Source organism: Marmota flaviventris, chromosome 19 (genome assembly GCF_047511675.1).
Source record: "Marmota flaviventris isolate mMarFla1 chromosome 19, mMarFla1.hap1, whole genome shotgun sequence".
NCBI classification, from domain to species: Eukaryota; Metazoa; Chordata; class Mammalia; order Rodentia; family Sciuridae; genus Marmota; species Marmota flaviventris.
Window position 1 is genome coordinate 42354982 of NC_092516.1, and position 20435 is coordinate 42375416.

Consider the following 20435-nt stretch of genomic DNA (forward strand, 5'->3'; position numbering starts at 1 on the left):
AAAGCATGTATCCCTAGAGGGGAAAATGTAGTAAAACCTAAATATTCAAAGTCATCCTGCAAAGGAATGCTTCAACCTAGCAGAACAAAATTTGTGCAGCCAAGCAAAACTGGTATACACCTTTTTCCTACCAAGTATCAACAAGATAGTATGACAAAATATTGGCTGAGGTTTCCGTAATCTCTGAGTTTTTTGGAAGCTCGGTGAAAACTTTCCCAAGAAAGTGTGTTTTCCTTGCCTCTGCTTAGGGCTACTTCAACAGGGAACAATGCATAGAGATTGCACTGAGAACTAGTTGAATGAGTCAAGTTACAAGCACACAGCAAAAACCGTGTTTGATTTAGAGTTCCATGTGCATGTATCCCTATAGGGGAAAATGAAGTGAAACCTAAAATTTCAAAGTATTCCTGCAAACCAACTATTCAACCTAGAAGATCTAATTTTGGGCAGCCAAATGCAACCGGTATACTTATCTTTCCTGTCGAGTTAACAACAAGTTAGGGTGAAAAAATATTTGCTGAGATTCCAGGAAACTCAAAGTTCTGTGCAATCACTGCAAATGCTTTTTCCAATGAAAGTTTCTTTCCCTGGCCTCTGCTTAGGGTTACTTCAACAGAAAACAAAGCATAGAGATCGCACTGAGAACTAGTTGAGTGAGTTTCAGTTTCAAGCAGCTAGCATAAACCGTGTTTGATTTATAAGTCCAAATGTATACGTCCCTATAAGGAAAAGTGAAGTGAAACCTAAAAATTCAAAGTGTTCCTGCAAACGAACTTTTCAACCTAGAAGAACGACATTTGGGTAGCTAAGTGCAACTGGTATACTCATCTTTCCTGACAAGGGTCATCAAGATCAGGTGAGTAAATATTTGCAGAGATTCCAGTTAACTTGGAGCTCTGTTGAAGCTCTGTAAATGCTTTCTAAGGAAAGCGTATGTTCCTCGCCTCCACTTAGGACCACTTCAACAGGGAACAAAGCACAGAGAGTACACCAGGAACTAATTGAGTGAGTCAAGCTTCAAGCAGCTAGCACAAACAGTGTTTGATTTAGAGTTCCAAATGCATGTATTCCTATAGGTTAAAATGAAGAGAAACCCCCCCAAATGCGATGTCTTCCTGAAAGCACATGCTTCAACTTAGAAGAACGAAATTTTGGCAGGCAAATGCAACTGGTATACTCATCTTTCTTACCTAGGATCAACAAGATCAAGTGAAAAAATATTCGCTGAAATTCCAGTAAACTTGGGAGTTTTGTGGAAGCTCTGCAAACACTTACATAAGAAAGCGTATTTTCCTTGCCTCTGCTTGGGGATACTTCAGCGGGGGACAATGCATAGAGAGTGCACTGAGAACTAATTGAGTGAGCCAAGTTTCAAACAGGTATCACAAACTGTGTTTGATTTAGCATTCCAAATGCATGGATTCACATAGGGAAAAAAGAAGTTAAACCTAAAAATTCAAAGTGTTCCTGCAAAGTAACTCTTCAACATAAGATTACGAAATTTGGGCTGCCAAGTGCAACCCATATACTCATTTTTGCTGCCAAGTTTCAACAAGATCGGGTGAAAAAACATTTGCTGAGAGTCCAGTAAACTCTTGAGTTCTGTGGATGCTCTACAAACACGTTCAAATGAAAGTCTATTTTTCTTTGCTCTGCTTAGGGGTACATAAACCGGTAACAAAGTGTAGAGAGCACACTGAGAACTAATCGAGTGTGTCAAGTTTCAAGCCGGTAGCAAAATCCGTGTTTCATTTAGAGTTCCAAATGCATGTATCCCTATAGGGGACAACGAAGTGAAACCTAAAAATTCAAAGTGTTCCTGCAAAGGAACAGTTGAACCTAGAAGAATGAAATTTGGAAAGCCAAGTGCAACTGGTATAGAGATCTTTCTTGCCAAGTATCAACAAGAATGGGTGAAAAGTTTTTTTTCTGATATTCTTGTAAACTGAGAGTTCTGTGGGAGCTCTGCAAACGCTTTAAAATGAAAGTGTATTTCCTTGCCTTTGCTTACAGCTACTTCAACAGGGAGAAAAGCATAGAGAGCACACTGAGAACTCATTGACTGAGTCAAGTTTCAAGCAGCTAGCACAAACCATGTTTGATTTACAGTTCCACATTCATGGATCCCTATAGGGGAAAAGGAATTCAAACCTACAAATAAAGTGTTCCTGAAAATGAAAGCTTCAAACTGAAAAACGAAATTTGGGCAGCCAAGAGCAACTGGTATACACATTTTTCCGGCTAAGTATCAACAAGTTCGGGTGAATAAATATTTGCTGAGATTCCAGTAAACTCAGAGTTCTGTGGAAGCTTTGCAAATGCTTTCAGATGAAAGTGTATGTTCCTTGCCTCTGCTTAGAGCTACTACCACAGGGAACAAAGCATAGAGAGCACACCCAGAACTAATTGAGTGAGTTAAGTTTGAAGAAGCTAGCACAAACCGTGTTTGATATACAGTTCCAAATGCATGTATCCCTATAAAGGAAAAGTAAGTGAAACGTAAAATTCAAAGTGCTCCTGCAAACGAATGCTTCAAGCCTGAAGAACGAAATTTGGGCAGCCAAGTGAAACCAGTATACTCATCTTTGCTGCCGAGTATCATCAAGATCGGGTGAAAAAATTTTGCTGAGATTCCAGGAAACTCAAGAGTTCTGTGGAAGCTCTGCAAACACTTTAAAATGAAAGTATATTTTCCTTGCCTCTGCTTAGGGCTACTTCATCAGGAAACAAAGCATAGAGAGTGCCCTGAGAACTAACTGAGGGAGTCAAGTTTCATGCAGCTAGTACAAACCGTGTTTGAGTTAGAGTTCCAAATGCATGTATCCCTATAGGGGAAAGTGAAGTGAAACCTAAAATTTCAAAGTATTCCTGCAAACCAACTATTCAACCTAGAAGATCTAAATTTGGGCAGCCAAATGCAACCGGTATACTTAGCTTTCCTGTCGAGTTAACAACAAGTTAGGGTGAAAAAATATTTGCTGAGATTCCAGGAAACTCAAAGTTCTGTGCAATCACTGCAAATGCTTTTTCCAATGAAAGTTTCTTTCCCTGGCCTCTGCTTAGGGTTACTTCAACAGAAAACAAAGCATAGAGATCGCACTGAGAACTAGTTGAGTGAGTTTCAGTTTCAAGCATCTAGCATAAACCGTGTTTGATTTATAAGTCCAAATGCATACGTCCCTATAAGGAAAAGTGAAGTGAAACCTAAAAATTCAAAGTGTTCCTGCAAACGAACTTTTCAACCTAGAAGAACGACATTTGGGTAGCTAAGTGCAACTGGTATACTCATCTTTCCTGACAAGGGTCATCAAGATCAGGTGAGTAAATATTTGCAGAGATTCCAGTTAACTTGGAGCTCTGTTGAAGCTCTGTAAATGCTTTCTAAGGAAAGCATATGTTCCTCGCCTCCACTTAGGACCACTTCAACAGGGAACAAAGCACAGAGATTACACCAGGAACTAATTGAGTGAGTCAAGCTTCAAGCAGCTAGCACAAACAGTGTTTGATTTAGAGTTCCAAATGCATGTATTCCTATAGGTTAAAATGAAGAGAAACCCCCAAATTCAATGTCTTTCTGAAAGCAAATGCTTCAACTTAGAATAACGAAATTTTGGCAGGCAAATGCAACGGGTATATTCATCTTTCTTACCTAGGATCAACAAGATCAAGTGAAAAAATATTCGCTGAAATTCCATTAAACTTGGGAGTTTTGTGGAAGCTCTGCAAACACTTACATAAGAAAGCGTATTTTCCTTGCCTCTGCTTGGGGATACTTCAGCAGGGGTCAATGCATAGAGAGTGCACTGAGAACTAATTGAATGAGCCAAGTTTCAAACAGGTATCACAAAGTGTGTTTGATTTAGCATTCCAAATGCATCTATTCATATAGGGAAAAAATAAGTTAAACATGAAATACCACATTCCATATTGTACAGATTATATAAATGCTCTTATTATTTCTTCATTCTTTTTCACAAATATTTATTAAGCACTTACTATATGCTAATTAGAAATAAGTTCATGATAATTATTTCAGATTTTTTTTAAAAAAACTGCAAGAACTCATTTGAAAAGAGCAATATTGATTTCAGAAGTAACTACTGCTTCTCTAGTGAATAATGTGTATAGAAATCTGCTACAGTCTTGGGGTATGCAAATATATTTGAGATGCATCAGAGAGTACATATGAAAAAACAGTACTATTTATTATGTTATTTAAATAAAGTGAAATAGCATACCAAAGGTTAAAAAAATTAACTTTTGGGAAAACAAAAGCAAAAGGGTTCACTAGTATTAAAATAAGGTTATAATAATTTTACTATATTTAGTTGTTTCTGAGTCTCATTTCACTCTTTAATTACGTATCCAATGTGTTAAGAACCTTTAGAGGTGTTAATCTATATAAGGTACATAAATTGTGGTGTGAGGTGTTATTGGAAAATATTAGCATTCATTGAATAATGCCATCAATTTTCTGTTTTGCAATATTAAAGATCTATTTCAGATTTATTGCAATGGATAGTTTTGTTTAAAGGTAACAGTCGTTTTTCAATGTAGAAATTACTAAGAAAAATTTAGGTGTTCTCTAAAAGTCTGTAACAACCATATTTGATGAACTTTGTGTCATAATGTATAAGAAAAGTTGCTTCCCTACCTCAAACCAGACATCATTGTAATAACCTTGTGTAGTATCAGCACATACAAGTTTAGATGAGGACTTTTGCTTCTTTTCTCCTTTTACTTCCCACCTACAACATGGCTTATATTTCATAAGCATATTTCTATGCTTGTTTAACCTCTCACACATCTCAGAATTCACTAGATGGGATCCCTGACAATCTAGAAACAAACATATCTAAGATAGTGTATAGATTAATATATGAAGAAGTTCAAGAAAATATTGATCTGGCCATGAGATGGTGTGGTAACTATATAGAAAGCTAAAAATTGAAATTGAAAGAAATATATTACTCCTGAGAATTACTATGAATCATGTAGTATTTGGAAGCAGATATTTTAAGTAGGAAGCTCTTGAGACTGATGTCCACTGCATCTTTTATATGAATATTTGCTCTGGTTTTGAGGGCCACCAGATTTTAGCCAGTAAACTTTTGGCTTGATATAGCATAATCAGAAAGCCCAGCATTCTATTTTTATACTTAGGTATGGTTTACTAAACATTCATTGAGTTTTTGCACAGACTTTTCCCTTATTTTAATATAACTAGCCCATTAGTCTTGTCACATTCAAATTCATTCATTCTTCAAAAAGTAATTTAATTAAATTCCCTATTGTCTTTAAAATTAAAAAAAATCAACCTAAAATAATTTCTATACTGTAAAGCATTTTATTGTAGAATCTAGAATCTTTATAACTACTAAGAAATGGCATTCTATGTCTCATTTTTACCATTGTCTCTTTAATATTACTTTCATTATAATTTGAGTATGTCCCCCAAAAGCTCATGTGTTTGGAACTTAGTTTCAAGGGGAGAGAGTTGGAAAATAGTGGAATGTTTAAGAAGTGAGATCTAGTAAATTGTGGTTAGATCATTGGGGGAGATGTTCTTGGAGAAGGTTAATGTAACTTTCTTGGGGCACAACATAATTCTTATTAAAGCCGGTTGTTATAAAAGAGCAAGTCTTTTTTCTGAATTTCTCTGACTTCCTGTCTCATTATGTTCTCTCTACCTCTCAAATTAGCCCTCACCATAATGCCACCTCATGTGTAATGCAGGTGAAGGAGCTGTCAGAGGAGCTGAGAAGTTTCTAATACAGTGCACTTAAATCTTCAGAACTATGTACTCAAAACTATATTTTTATTTATTTATAAGTTGTAGTTGGACAAAATACCTTTATTTTATTTATTTATTCATTTTTATGTGGTGCTGAGAATTGAACCCAGCTTCTTGCATGTGACAGGTGAGCACTCTACCACTGAGCCACAACCCCAGCCTCTCAGAAAATATTTTTATGCTTTTATATCTCTTTTTATACATTGACCTGCTTCTGGTATTTTTCTATAACATTATAAAACAGACTAAAAGAACCTCTGTGTCTTATTTCTAAAGAAGACAGTTGAGACTTTGCAATGTATTATCAAAAAATTCGGTAAAAGCTTTAGAATAAAAACTGTTATTCATTCACTGAGTGACTTTAGTGAGTGATTAAATATCTTTGTGTCTAAGGCATCTTACTATGAGAGTGAGTAGAACATCTAAGATTACATTTTAAAATCTCTGGTGTAGTTTAGATGGTAATGGCTTAGCATTTCTGATTCTTATTTGTTTTTATATTTCAAAGGTGATATCTTGTATTTCTTATATTCCTCATGGTGCTTAGGTTAATGTACTGCCATTTACTTTGGGACTCAAATATGTGGAATTTGTTTTGTTTAGTAAAGCAAAAACAAGAGTGGTACCTTAGAATATAGCAAAGACTATTTGAGAATGTTTTTATTTTTAATGGGAAGAATTGTCTCATTGCTAATGACTATAGAGGGAATTTACATCTTGATGACACCCATTAATCAGAAATAGTCTGAATTGACTAGATCAAAACCATTAGAAAACCATGAATAAAGAGGCAGATTAAAAAAAATAGGTTTGTCCAGCACCATTTTGATTCTCCTATTAGAGTACAAATTATAGTATTTTTTTTTCTTACCAGTGAAAGGACTCAAACACATGTAGCTGCACTTTACGCCTCCTGTAATCATACAAGTCACCATCAATCATAATACCATTGTAGGAAGAGAAATGTAGATCTTCACAGGCAGAACAATCAAATACAAAAAAGTGAAATTTGCCGTATGCAAAAAAAGACCTCATTATTTATGCCATACTTCTTTTAGCTCCCAGGTTCCATATCTTTGAGCTCAAGATATTCAACCAGAAGAAAGTGGATTTGTTTTTTGCTAGATGAGTTAAGAACTGATATAATTAGATTGTAGAGTAAACATATTTTGATTTGGGATTCAGTTGTTTCAAGTATGATGGCTTGCCCAGGAAAGCAATGCAGGAAATTTTGTCCTCCACTTCACCCAAATTGTATGGAAAAATTATTATTTGTTTAAATTAAAAGTGGAAGCCACAGGCAATCTACAGCAGGTATTGAAATTTCATGATGAGACATCAAACTGCAGTTGTTTTTCTCATGTTTTTGTATCATTGATTGCTGTGGATTTTGAATATTTGAAATATAAAAACTATATTTAAAAATAAACATTAATATTCTTTTGTATTTTAAGGTAATTTTAAGGCTCATAGCCTAAGGTCATAATACCCAGTATAATTACCTCATATTTTTCTAATGTAATCCCAAGACAAAGGAGTTGGGATATATTTTTCATGAAAAAAAAATTATTTTTACTAACTAAAATTATGTTGTTCCATGTATCATACTTTTCTATGCAGTATATGTTTGGCCTTAAAATTAATAGAAGTAAATGCCTTGATCTGACTGCCAAAAGGTTTATATTATCTTGTCCTGGTGAATATTGTGGCAGAATATATAGAGGATGATCAGAAAATATCTGAAATTGTGTATTTTTGTGGCTGGAAACTGTAGAAATGTACATCATTGTTATTAATGAAAAAGACTGACTGAAAACAGCAATGTTCTTTAAGCGTACATACGTGAACAAATTCTTTGTTAAGCAAAAATGCCCTGTGCAGCCAGGGATGGCTGAAATACATTATACTTAGACTCTGGTAATCTCAGTTCTTTTTTTTTTTAAACTCTAACTAGTAAATTTTTCTAGCTCAATAAATTTCTCTCTATTCCTTTTCTTGCTTTTAAAACCAGAGAAGGAATACTTGTCTTTTTTAACTTTCTGGATTGTTTCCCCAATTTTACTGCAATAAAATATGCAGAAAACTTTTAGAAAATATTACAAAGCATACAAATGGAAGTTAATTATCTTTGCTTACTTTGTGACTCTTTTTCATTCAAATGCTCTTGTAGCTCAAAGTGGGTAACATCATTCTTCAATTACCTTTAACTGATTATATGTCCATTTTTGCCCTAGCATTTGGAAACCACACTTCATCCACTATTGGTCTCTTGCTTAAATCTTTACAAGTTTTTATTTATATATTGTTGTGTGTTGATCCAATTGATTTTACTTCTCATTTAATGTAGTTTCATATATAATTAAATTGGTATAAATATGTCTATATTGGAGAGTGCACAATGTCCCCAGATCTTGTTCTTAGGCATATGTTGCTGTAAACTAAGTTCTTCATGAATTATATGTAATGTTAATAAAATTGTGAATGATATTCAATATGATTTTTGTATGGATTCTGTGTATAAGAAGCTTTTACCCTATTGTACCTGAAAAGCCAACATTTTATGATAAGAAACTTAATCTTTGCATACAACCTTCTCAGTTTACCTCTTACTACTTGGTCCTCAGAAAATGAGACTATAAAACATAGCTCATTGATTATTTTGTCATAAGTATAAGGCCTCACTCAACCTTGACTCCACATCCATTTCTCTAATTTCTGCCCTGAAATAACACAACCTATAGAATAACAAGGACATCAGAATTTACTAATGTACATGAAAACACTGATCATTGACCTCATTCCATGAAAAATGAAATGTCTCCAATGAGGATGAAGTCTAGAAGGCCATTATGCACACAAGAAAGATAAAGCTCTTCTTTCATGTAAGAGATACCTTTAAGTTTGTGGAAATTCAGTCTATTCAAATCACTAGGAAATGTTAAAATGTTAAAAAGTTAAAATTTTAAAATTTATAAATCAAGATATGAAAATCTGGGGCTTATTTTCCTATATCTACATCCTTCTTATAAATCTTAATTTCACCATAAATACAAACAGAAAAAAATAATGATCTGACTTACACAAATTGTATTCCACATTAAGTTTGATTAAAATGTGTAAAAGTATTAACAGATGCTAGAGTATTATTCACTCAACAGTATGTTTTACTGTTACATAGAACATTTAGTCAAGTGGAACACTATGATGTCTGTCATTTAACAACAGGATGCAATACATGAGTGTTAACACATAAACAAATATTCAGTTTTAAAGACATATTGCATACATAAGTTAAATATAGGTTAAAAAATGCACTGTAAACCTGGCATGATGGTCCATGCTTGTAATCCAAGCAAATTGGGAAGCTGAGTAATTTCAGAAATTTAAATTCAGCCTCAGCAACTTAGTGTGGTTTCAAGCAACTTAGCAAGACAGTCTCAAAATTTGAAAAAGTGGAGAGAGGGCTTAGGAATGTGGCTCAGTGTATAAAAATACCTAAGCTTAAACTGAAATACAAAAAAATTTAAAGTTTAATATTACACTTGAGTGTTAAACATCAAAAATAGATTTCATATAATTCTTTTCTCAGTATTCAAAAGTGAAATAGTAATTTTTGATTTAGAAAAACAATTATATTCTTTCAAAGATGAGGTTTCTTCACTATGCATATATGATATTTATGACTAATATTTCCACAAAATAACTTGATAATGCTTAATAAATTTAAGCAAAATTTAAAGACAACTACTTGTTTTCTAAACTTAAATGAGTTCTGTATTTTACTGATCCTCATATACATCAAGGTGTAATATATAGATAATAACTTTACTATACTCTAACATTTATTATAAATGTTTCATTGTTATATAAGGCATACATTTTGGACAAAATCTGTTCAATGTTCACTACTAGTATGAGTTTTCAGATGTTCTATGATTTAAAATTTAAGTACATTTTGGAAATATTATTTAACTTTTTAGAGTTTCTGGGCATAATGAATTCTCCAAAAATAAGCAGTGTTTAAGAAACATGTAGCTACATTTTTTTTCCATTTGTATTTTCTCTAACCAGTATGTATCCACAGATGCTGAGTATTGCTGAATAAATTTTAGAGGCATTGTCACATTGTCAATTTTCACATTACAAAATTTTCTCTATGCTATGGTTATTGTGTTGAGGATTAAATGTTGTCCCCTTCTTAGAGTAATGGTACAATGGTCTCATTTGCAGAGCTTCTCTCCAGTGTGTTTTCTCTGATATCTAGTAATATATGATATATAATTTAAAATGTTTCTACATTCTCTACATTTAGATGTATTCTTTCCAGAATAAATAGCCTAGTGGTGAAAAGAATTGATTTCTTATTAAAAACTTTGCTGCATTGTTTCAATTTGTAGGGGTTCTTTTCTGTATAAATTCTGTTGTTAATAAGGTTTAGTCTTTCTTTTTTTTAAGTGTTTATTTTTAAGTTGTAGTTGGACACAATACCTTTATTTCACTTATTTATTTTTATGTGGTGCTGAGGATCGAACCCAGGATCTCAAACATGCAAGGCTAGCACTCTATCACGGAACCACAACCCCAGCCCCAAGATATAGTCTTTCTTTAAAAGTATTATTACTTTATTCACATTTCACATTCACCAGGATATCTTCTGCTGTGGTGAATAAAGTTTTATTTTTATTGAATGCTTTTCCACATTATTCACTTTTGTACGGCTATTCTCCAGTGTGAGTTCTGTTGTGATGAATAAGGCCTGTTTTATTGCTAAAAGCTTTGCCACATTCCTTATATTTGTAAGGTTTCTCTCCAGTGTAAATTCTTCTGTGGCACATAAGGTGTAATATTTGAGTAAAAACTTTGTCACATACTTTGCATTTGTGAGGCTTCTCCCAAGTGTGAGTTCTGTTGTGGCAAATAAGCTGTGATTTTTGACTGAACGCTGTGCCGCATTCTTTACATTTGTAAGGCTTCTCTTTAGTGTGAGTTCGTCTGTGGCAAATAAAGCCTGATTTTTGAGTAAAAGCTTTGCCACATTCTTTACATTTGTAGGGCTTCTCTCCAGTGAGTTCTGCTGTGGTGAAGAAGGTCTATTTTTGACCAAAAGCTTTGCAACATTCTTTACATTTGTAGGGCATCTCGCCACTGTGATTTCTGCTGTGGTGAATAAGGTTTGATGTGTTACCAAAAGCTTTGCCACATTCTTTACATTTGTAGGGCTTCTCTCCAGAATGGGTTCTGCTGTGGCAAATTAGGAGTGATTTTTGACCAAAAGCTTTGCCACAATCTTTACATTTGTAGAGCTTCTCTCCAGTGTGAGTTCTGCTGGTGCAAATAAGGTGTGATTTGTGACCAAAATCTTTGCAATATTCTGTACATTTGTAGGGCTTCTCTCCAGTGTGAGTTTTTCTGTGGCAAATAAGGTTTTATTTTTCACCAAAAGCTTTGCCACATTCTTTACATTTGTAGGGCTTCTATCCAGTGTGAGTTCTGCTGTGGCAAATAAGGTTTGATTTTTGACCAAAAGCTTTGCCACATTCTTTACATTTGAAAGGCTTTTCTCCAGTGTGAGTTCTGATGTGGCATGTAAGGTATGATTTTTGACCAAAAGCTTTGCCCCATTGTGTACATTTGTAGGGCTTCTCTCCAGTGTGAGTTCTCCTGTGGCAAATAAGGTCTGATTTTTGACCAAAAACTTTGCCACAATCTTTACATTTGTAGGGCTTCTCTTCAGTGTGAGTTCTGCTGTGGCAAATAAGGTCTGATTTTTGACCAAAAGCTTTGCCACAATCTTTGCATTTGTAGGGCTTCTCTCCAGTGTGAGTTCTGTTGTGGCAAATAAGGCTTGATTTTTGACCAAAAGCTTTGGCACAATCTTTACATTTGTAGGGATTCTCTCCCATGTGAGTTCTCCTGTGGCAAATTAGGAGTGATTCTAGACTGAAAGCTTTGCCACATTCTTTACATTTGTAAGGCTTCTCTCCCATGTGAGTTCCGATGTGGCAAGTAAGGTGTGATTTCTGACCGAAAGTCTTGCCACATTCTGTACATTTGTAGGGCTCCTCTCCAGTGTGAGTTCTGCTGTGGTATAAATAAGGTGTGATTTTTGACCAAAAACTTTGCCACAATCTTTACATTTGTAGGGCTTCTCTCCAGTGTGAGTTCTTCTGTGGCGAATAAGGTTTGATTTTTGACCAAAAGCATTTCCACATTCTTTACACTTGTAGGGCTTCTCTCCATTGTGTGTTCCTCTGTGGTAAATAAGACTTTTTTTTTTTTTAACTAAAATCTTTGCAACATTCTTTATATTCGTAGGGCTTCTCTCCAGTATAAATTCTCTGGTGATGAACAAGGCCTGATTTTTTTATATGATTTCTGTTGTTCACTCTCACTTGTAGTTTTCCATATTTTCTTTTGTGGTAAATAGTCAAGATCACAACTTTCATATTTTGCACTTATCACTTCATGTAATATATGTTTTAGGCCCTTTTCTGGTGAATATTCTTGGATATGATTAGGAGTCATGGCTGAAATAAACAAAAATTTAAAAAAAATAATACCTATTAGACTGGGATAAATATATTTTGCATACATAACAAGAAATTAAGGTAAAATAAGTACATCAGGAGTGTAGCAGATTAGTAAGTCCAAAGTCACCATAAATCCAAAAAATATATTAGTTCAATAAAAATGTACAGAAAAAAAATTACCTTGGGAATATTATCCAAATTCTTGTAGAGACCACAGTATCCAAGAGGAGTACATCATTAAGAAGAGTAATATAATAAAGTGTAGAAAAGAATCTTTAACACCCTTTTGTCCTTCATAAGATAGTATTGGGTATTTAGGAAATATCTACCAGCTACCTTCACTGTCAGTAGAATAAGAGAAATGTAAAACATATACAAACATTTCTGGGTTTTTCAAAGTGTGTCCAAAAAATGATTTTTGTCTACCATGACATAGAGACATGAAAATAACTAGTAGATTTTGAGTGATAATACCATAAATATTCAACAAGGGTAAAGAGGCAGTGGACTCTTAAAAAGAAATATGAGCAAAAAATTTACTAAGAAATATACACATATATGTAAATAAAATTTTTTGTAACAACATTTTAAAAAATGATAAAAACCTTGCATAGCCTGTGGCCATAATATTTGGATGAATTCAACACATGACAATCAAGTATAATAAATTGATTTTTATATTTTTACATTCGTGTGATATGAGAATTTCCTTTATTGACAAATACAACTTTGTTTATTTATAAATATATCATGGTAATTTATACTATATATACAAGGTAAAATGACTAAATAGAATGAATTAGCAATCATTATTTCATATAATTATCAATTTTGTTCTTACAATGTATTGTTTTCCTTCTACTAGTATTTATGAAGAACATAATACACTCACTATGTGGTAAAATAAAACTCTTGACCCTATTATGCTCAATAAAATAAAAATATGGAGACTTTTACTATAATATCAACCCTACACAAAACACAGTGCCTGGTGACAAAATTTTGCTTACTAAATTTCTGACTTCCACGTGTGAATCAAATGCTCCTACAACTTAATATCTGCATGCCAACTTTCACTTAATTCAAAGTCCTGCATATATTTCTTATAACACTTTAAGAGACAAAATATTTTATAACTAAATAATAATAGTACATAAGTACATATTTTTAAACATTTGACATTGATGGGTACACACATTGAGTCCCTAGCTTTAATACTGAGAAAAATGTTGGCACTAAACACAAAAGCAGAGGTATCTTTCAATTTTCTGATTTAATTGTTCATGGATACATACTTAGTACTGGCAATTCTGGATCTTTACGTCATCCAACTTTTAATGTTTCATGTGTAATGCTTGAGATTACCCCCAAAATTCTATATCACAAACTACAACACAAGTCTTTTTAAAATTGTTTGAGCCATGCTCTTTCTAAATATCTGTGACTTCTCTCATACAAGACGTACTTTTGCATGACCTCCCAATTAGCAAATATAACAAGGATGCAGCACTGTTCTTGCCTATTTTTATTTATTTAAAAGTTTTTATACTTTTTTCCCGAAAATGGAGTATATAATCTACTGATGGCTCCTTTAATGAACAAATGAAAAATAGTACAGCAAATATAAACAAAGAGAAGCATGGCTAAATCCAAGAGACAAAAAAACAAAAATAAAACATTAAGAATTTAACATTAGGATACTGACAGTTATGAATTACTCAAAGAACACTAAATAACTATTTAAAAAAAGTTTAGAGACTGAAATTGAAAAATATTAACATCAATGAGCACAATGTTTATGTGAATAATTCTTTACGAAAAATGAGAGGGGCATTCCTAGTGTGCAAATCTGAAATTCAACAAATATGGCTTATCAAGCAGTACCAAGTTTAAGACAAGTCTAAGCAACTTGTAAAATACTGTAAAAATTAAAAATCTATAGGATATATAAAGAGAAGTGGGATATATATATATATATATATATATATATATATATATATATATATATATATATATAGTGAAAAGAATCCAAGCATGCCACAATAAAATAACAATGATCCAGAAATTAAATCACTAATCAAAATAAAAAATATTTAAAAATTACAAAGTAGAAGTATAATGATTTATTCACTTCAAAATATTTATGATTACTAATGCATTATTGCAAAACACAAAACAAAAGAAAAAATTTAATAACAGAATTGAATCTACAATAGAAAATGTCAAGTAAGTTCCAGCAGAGAGCATGGAAAGAAACCAAGCATGATCTGCTCCTAGAGGCCCTATTTGTTTAAATATGGATAATGCTCCTGCCTTTACATCTCATCCTTTTGCACAATTTTTAATCAGTGAGATATAGTTTTAAATCATGAAATTTCTCATAATTTTTTGGATGAGCTTTTGTTGAGTGCACAAATTGTATGCTAATACTTGCCTTTTAAAACAGAAACAAACAAAGATCTAGCCTCTATTATATTAGTATGCATTAAATATTGTATTATTTACAGTTAATGTGCTCAATATACTACATAAAGTTAATACTCAAAATTGGTCATCTGCATTGAATAGACATTTTATTCTCAAACAGCCATTACCAATAAAATTATGTAATATATGAGGTTCCACCTGACCAGCATGACAAGCTCCTATGGCTTTGCTCACGTGGGGAAAAGCATAGACTGCTACACTTATGCTAACATGTCCTGTTTGGAATCTAGCTTCATGCTTGAAAAATAGCAATTACAAATGTACATCAGTGACTTCACAAGCTGATTTCTAAGTTTCATTTAACCCTGGAAGATAAGAGTTCATCCTCAAAAGAGGAGAAACATTAAAAGAGGACCCCACGATACTTAAATTCTAGTTACTTGTTGAGATATAAAACCATTAACAGCCTCAGCTCAACAGGTGTTGGCTAAAATGGGGTTAGAATGTACTCTAGATAACTTTGTTACTGCTTTGATTGCTAAACACACAAAACTCTGTAAATGCTTTGGTCTTAACAACAATTTTGCTCTGTTTTTGTACACCAGCTCTGGGAAACTCAGTACTGCCAGATCCTGGACTTCAAGAACCCATTACAATATCTTGACTCACTTGCATAAAATTGTTATACACCTGCAAAAATATCTCATGGTATTCATTGTTGTCTTAGCAGAATAATGTGTCCTTACCATCCACATAGTATTTAATAGGTCAAAATCCTGTGTAATTTATTCATAAAAGATCTATTCCTCTTGATAAAAACTGTGATGATTCAGTGAAGCTTCTCTCTAAGGCAGAATTTAACGCTTTGACATTCTCCTTGCTGAGTTTACCTGGACTAGCTCTATGGGCTTAAAAAAACTACTATGAAACTCACCTATCATAAATTTTTTCTTTTGTTTTGTGTTTTGCAATAATGCATTAGTAATCATAAATATTTTGAAGTGAATAAATCATTATACTTCTACTTTGTAATTTTTAAATATTTTTTATTTTGATTAGTGATTTAATTTCTGGATCATTGTTATTTTATTGTGGCATGCTTGGATTCTTTTCACTATATATATATATATATATATATATATATATATATATATATATATATCCCACTTCTCTTTATATATCCTATAGATTTTTAATTTTTACAGTATTTTACAAGTTGCTTAGACTTGTCTTAAACTTGGTACTGCTTGATAAGCCATATTTGTTGAATTTCAGATTTGCACACTAGGAATGCCCCTCTCATTTTTCGTAAATAATTATTCACATAAACATTGTGCTCATTGATGTTAATATTTTTCAATTTCAGTCTCTAAACTTTTTTTAAATAGTTATTTAGTGTTCTTTGAGTAATTCATAACTGTCAGTATCCTAATGTTAAATTCTTAATGTTTTATTTTTGTCTCTTGGATTTAGCCATGCTTCTCTTTGTTTATATTTGCTGTACTATTTTTCATTTGTTAACAATATATTATCATAAACAATACTAGTCATGCCTCCATGGATGTAAATAGGCTTAATGAAGAACAAAAACAACATTGTCAAGCCATACTTGACAATTATGCTGCAATTGATTGTCTGTTATTGTTACATCATAAAGAATATCAGAAGTTTAATACCATGAGTTCCTTCAATTTAAGTTATAATAGTAATTTTATTTCAAAAAACTTAGATTACCTTAAAGATATCATTAATAGGGTTCAACAAGATGATGGATTTTGGACTTGTTGGATTGGTTAACTTCATGTTTACTCAATTTCATCTGGGTCAAAAATATTCATAGGTGGATGTTTACTGATGTTGGAACTTGCTGTTGTCTATGCCTGCCCTATTTTTCGCCCCCACCAGCATTAAGGAGATAAGTAATACTATTTATTCAAAAGCCCTTAAAAAGAGGGAGGTATTAGGTATTCTGATCTTGGAATAGACATGAAAGTGTGGGGGTGATTGTAACTGGCACCCTGCGTCCCACAATTGTAATGCCCAGCAGTTTCTCCCTGAAGATATTAAGACAACTCTACAGGTGTACTATCTAGTTTCTGTGGTAATGTCCTTAGGGAGAAGGGGCTCTATATTTGTATTAATTGTACCTTATCTTGGTTAGCTAGCACATGGGGTTAAAGAAACACTGGGTTAGAATGTAGTCATGGTATCAGAAGCTATGTAATTCTGGGGGATTATATGTGCAGCTGTTAAGAGGGGTGGCCAGTTTTTTTTCTTTTTTCCTTTTCACTGTGTGTGTGTGTGTTTCTCTCTTCTGTTTGCTCCTTTAAAGTTTCCTCACAAGAAGATTTTAAACAGATCATGCTGGCCCTCACAACAAAAGCTAAGTTTTGATGGTTAATCTGAATAAACTGGGACATCACTAAAGAAGAAAACAGAGAACAACAAGGAATTTGAAAATGTGATAAATATAGGGCAGTATGTGTTCAATGATTACAATCAAAATAAATAAACCTAAGCTTCTGAAAATTTCTTCTGCTGGGTGACTACTCTTTCAACATTTTTTAGTTTGGTTTTCTTCTTGACATTTGAATGACTCAACTGTGCCCGCTGCTATGTGTAGTCAGTCTACAATAGTTTACATCACTAAATTATACTAGGTACTACTTATCTAAAGTGAAGGATGTGCAACACACAAAGAAAGAGACAGATTAAAGAGTAAAATTATATATATATATATATATATATATATATATATATATATATATATATATATATATATATATATGGAGAGAGAGAGAGAGAGAGAGAGAGAGAGAGAGTAAAATATCTGTACTAAAAATGCCCTTTTTTTTTGAAACACAAATCTGAAACTCATTTTTATAGAGAAGTTCCCAGAAGATACTCTGCAACAGAAGTAAATTAAATAATAATTAGTAATTAATAATTTTAAAGGGAAGTTAAACTTACCCAGGAAAGCCAAGTTTCTATAGTTCTCTAGCATCACATCTCTATATAAATTTTTCTGAGCAGGCTGAAGGCATTCCCACTCCTCTTCAGTAAAATCAATGGCTATATCCATAAATGTTAACAGTTCCTAAAATAAAAATAGGTAAATAAATAACATATTGACCACAGGAATATTTGCACAGTCTGTAATATAAATACAGTTGAAATTAGAGTGAGTAGACTATCATGTAGGTAGTGTTTTGGAACACAACTGTACTATTATCTACTTCTGCAGAAAAAGTGATTTAAGTTCAAAAAAGTATACATACTCCACATTTATGAAACACAATATAAAACTCAGGCATTATCACAAAAATATATATTTTGTAATTTTTTATTTCTTGATCTAAATTATACATATTTTCAGATGAGAAAATCATGGTTATTAAGAACGGGAATTTTCAAATTTTAATTGTACAACCACTAATCAGAAATTTACTAATGTGTAGAATCTTATATGTTATTTCTCTGATAGAGCTGACTATTCTGAATGTGTAGTGAGATCTCTAGTAAGAGAAATTTTGAAATGCAACAAGGTAGGCAGAGCACTTAATGGAAATATTTAATAGTTTATTTAAGTTCAAACATTTTATGGTTTTTATGTATGTTATTAATATAAAAAATAGCAACAACAATCCTGTTTGAATTTTTCCTTTTTATAATTTTAACATACAAAATTATATATATATATATATATATATATATATATATATATATATATATATATATATCTTCAAACAAATATAATTTTTTTTATTGGTTCTTTCTAGTTGTACCTGACAGTAAATTGATTTTAATGGTATTATGCAAGCATGGGATATATCTTATCCTAATTAAAATCCTGTTCTTTTGGTGGCTACAATGGTAGGATTCACTTACAGATATATATTTTATATTTCTATCCTTGTCCCTTTTATTTATTTATTTATTTATTTATTTACTTACTTATTTACTTATTTATTTTTGTTTACCATTGTGCAATCTACTGATCTTCTTTTCTTACCCTTCCCCACTTTATAAGATTTAGATTTCACATATCAGCAATAACTTTCAATATTTGGTTTTAAAGAAATGGTTTGTTTTACTTAGCATAAAATCTCCAGATTCGAGGAGATAGCGATGCAGGGATACAGCACTGCAGTTTCTGCCAGCCGTGCAAGCACCGTACTCAGGGCTGAATTCTGGGTTCGAGACGGGAGAAGGAAGCAGTCCATCTCGGTTCTCCACACCGGTCAGACCACAGAGGAGGCCAGCGGCCACCATGTTGGAAAGCTGACGTCACCATCCCTGTTTTTGACTGACCACAGCTCATTCAGCCATAGAACAGGGGAACAAAATGCTGCCATTCGCATAGGACACCAACATGGCAGAGATCTGATGTCATCAGAAAGCGGCAGAGGAGAGAACTTCATCAATACCAGCGGCGACAGAAACAGTTGGTCTCCTGGTAGGGTGGGTGAGGCACAGACACCCGAGTCTCTCTCGATTTGTCATCGAGCCAGAGGGGAGGAGCTGGGCCACCTCCAGCGTCCGGAGCAGGCCCAGCGGCTCGCCGGCGTGGTGACCGCGTGACCCCAATTGGAGAGGGGGGGAGCGGAGCCGCCACCCACGCCTGCAAGGTGGGCAGACCCGCGACCCAGTGGTACACGGGCGTGGTAGGAGGGGCAGGGCAGAGCTGCCGCCTGCGCTTGCAAGGTAAGCAGACCTGTGACAGACTGGCGGGTCAGGCCCAGCCGCCTGCCAGCGTGGTACACACGTCACCCCAACTGGAGTAGGGGCAGAGCAGATCCTTCGCCCACGCCCGGATCAGGCCCTGCCGGTGTGGTGGTCATGTGACCCCAATTGGAGTGGGGGCGGAGCGGAACCGCCACTCGTGCCCACAGGGTGAGCAGACCTGTGACCAACCTGCAGATCAGGCCCAGGAGCCTGCCGGCGTGGTACACACATCACCCTAATTGGAGTACGGGCAGAGAAGAGTCACCGCCCGTGCCAGGAACAGGCCCAGCGACCTGCTAGCGGGGTAGTCATGACACCCCAATTGGAGTAGGGGCAGAGCAGAGCCACCACCCGTGCCCGAAAGGTGGGCAGACCTGCAACCAACCAGCGGGACAGGCCCAGTGGCCTGCCGGTACAACAGACACGTCACCCCATTTGGAGTAGGGGCAGAGTAGAGCCACCGCCCGCGCCTGCAGGGTAGGCAAACCTGCAACCGACCGGCGGATCAGGCCCGGTGGCCTGCTGGTGTGGTACACTCGTCACCCCAATTGGAGTAGGGGCAGAACAGAGCCTCCGCCAGCGCCCAGAACAGGCCCAGTGACCTGCCGGCGTGGTAGTCACAACACCCCAATTGGAATAAGGAGAGAGCAGAGCCGCCGCCCGCGCCTGCAGGAAAGAAATGCAAGCAGTATGAAAAGACAAGGAAAGAAAGGACCACAAGCAATGCAGGTCAACGCAACTTTAGAAGACGTAACAGCTGCAGCAGATGGAATGTCAGATAAAGAATTCAGGATATACATGCTTCAGATGATCTGGAGTATCAAGGAAGACATTAGACAGCAAAATCAGACAATGAAAGATCACTTCGGCAATGAATTACGCAAACAAATCCAGGAAGCAAAGGATCAACTATACAGGGAGATAGAGGTTATAAAAAACAAACAAACAGAAATCCTAGA